Consider the following 2,623-nt stretch of genomic DNA (forward strand, 5'->3'; position numbering starts at 1 on the left):
AGTTCACATGAATATTAGAATCATCTGAGCTTCACTTAGTTGTTTTAGTTTCAGTTAAAATTGTTGTTTTGGCCACAGCACTGAGTTAAAGTTCAGGGTGGTACAGTGCCTAAAGCACTCAGCTTTGAACCACAAAGTCTCTGGTTCAAACCCATCAGCTGCTCTATGGGAGAAAGATGTGCCTGTTGGCTTCTGTAAAAATTGACAGCCTTGGACACTGCGGGACAGTTGTACTGTGTCCTAGGGTCACTGTGAGTCAAAATTGACTCAGTGGCTGTGAGTGTGGTTTGGTTTGGAGTTTATGCTGGATTGAACTGAGCAACAGCTACTTCATGTTTGTAGCGTATTACTTACGGTATTTTTTTCTGGTTTGATTAATTGTTTTTGAATAGTAAGTCCACCAGTGGATGTATATGCATGCTTCAGCGTCTTCTACCCTTTCAAAATGCTTAGTCAATTTGACAGATTGTCCAATCTCTGGAGTGACTGGTTTGCAGCAGAGATTAGAGACTCCCAGAGCAATTTGCAAAAACCCAATTGATGGGCATGACATTGTGTAAACAAGCCTCTTGTATTAGGCTGTGTCACTTAACAGCTCTGTTGCCAGCGAAAAAGCGGATTGTTTGGAGCATCAGCTTCTTGCCTACCCTTCGTGTACTCTTAAGACAAATCCCTTGACCTCATCTGTGAAGCTGTCTCATACTCTTCCCAGCAGAAGGCTGTTGGGAAGATTACATAAAAATAAGAATGTGTATGAATTATGCTGCTTTATGCATTATACTTAGTGTATGTATGATACCTGGCAAGACACTGTCCTCGTAGTAAGTAATTCTTCTTATGGTTTATTTTGTTCATACAGAATGCTCTCCCTGTAATTCACCTGATGTAGCTCCAGGCCGCTCCTAAAGGAGAGAAAGGAAGTATCACCTGACCTGTGTTTTTATCTCTGTTGTTCTTGAAGTTGATTGTCTAAGATATGCTTCCTTTTTCACTCAGTGGCTTGCTTTCTACTTAACACAACTTTGCTAAAATTAAAGTAGACTGTTGGGCCAAAGTAAAAGTTTTAATTATAAAACATCCAAAGAAATTCAGTATGTGTGTTAGGATAGGTTCTCTAGAGAAGCAAAACCAGTAAAGCTTATATATACATACAGAGAAAGAGAAATTTATCTAAGGAAATGACTCACACACTTATAGAAGTTGGCAAGTCCCAAGTTCTTGGATCAAACATCAAGTTGGAGGCTTTTCCGGACTCACACAGCTGTAGGGCTGAAGAGCTCAAGGCTGGCAGGCAGTACACCGGCTGTTGACTCCAACGAATGATGAATCCAAGGTCTCCAGGCTGAATGGTGGATTGTTCACTCACGGACAGTTGTAGACAGCACAACAGGATCCCGATCCACAGAAGAGTGTCTCCTTTCCCAGGATGTCCATAATATACTGGAAGCAGGCCACACCCCTAGGGAAACTCCCTTTCAACGAATTGGCTGCTCAAAACATATGCATTTGATCCCATCATGGGAACAACCGACATCACAGTTGCTTAAACCACACAGAATTGTGGTCCAGCCAAGTTGACACACAGCTCCAACTATCACAGTGTGGCAATCTGAGATTCTAAAGTCCTCTTCACAGTTCTGGGTCACACTGTTAGCTGCCATCCATGATGACCCTACACACAAGGGAATGAAATGTTGCCCACTCCTGCACTATCCCCACAATGGTCTGTTGCAGATCAGACCATTCTGACCCACAGGGTTTTCATTGGTTGACCTTCAAGAGTAGATGGCCAGGCTTTTCTTCCTCGCCTGTCTTAGTCTGGAAGCTCCACTGAAATGTTTTCAACATCCTAGCAACACACAAATTTCCACTGACAGATGGGTGATGGCTGCATTATATGCATTGGCTGGGAATTGAACCTGGGCCTCCTGCACGGAAGGTGAGCATTCAACCACTGAACTGCCACTGGCTCCCTAGGTGACATACTGTTGTTAGAGTTAGGTGCTGTTGAGTCAGCCCCAGCTAGTAACAGCACTGTGTAAATCGGAGTGAAACCCTGGCCTCTCCTGCACCGTCCTCAGTCCTCGCTGTGCTTGAGCTCATCACGGCAGCACTGTGTCAGTCTAGCTCAGGGTCTTCCCTCCACGTAATTAGTGTTTATTTCATCCAGGATTTTGTCGCCTGGGAGTATGATGGTGGCCGTCTTTGCTGTGGACTCTGAGATGAGTATGCACTTCGCATGTTAACAACCTGAGAATAGGTCAGTCATTTACATATTTTTGGAAAATACTGAAACTTGTTTTAGGTTATAGTACACATTTTGGGCAAGTGCATTTTGTAAATGTATTTCAGATTTGTTTGTTTCCTAAATCTGTCCTTTGATGTTGGGGAAATGGCTCTAATTTCTATGAATTGCCTTTTAATGGATACGTAAGATGGGATTATAAACGCCCTCTTCCTGCCGCCTCTGCGTCGAAGAACTGAGTTTCTAACAAAGGCCTTTTATTCCCTTTGATCGTTACATTCATTTTCTCTGGACCTATTCTAGCACCATTTGATTGTGGGAGCTTCATCCTGGGGTTTATACCAAGTTCCACTTAGTTTTTGCTTTTTTTTTTTTTTT

This window comes from Orycteropus afer, unplaced genomic scaffold (genome assembly GCF_000298275.1).
Source record: "Orycteropus afer afer isolate SDZICR_OR568_19922 unplaced genomic scaffold, OryAfe1.0 scaffold00359, whole genome shotgun sequence".
In the NCBI taxonomy this organism is placed as follows: domain Eukaryota; kingdom Metazoa; phylum Chordata; class Mammalia; order Tubulidentata; family Orycteropodidae; genus Orycteropus; species Orycteropus afer.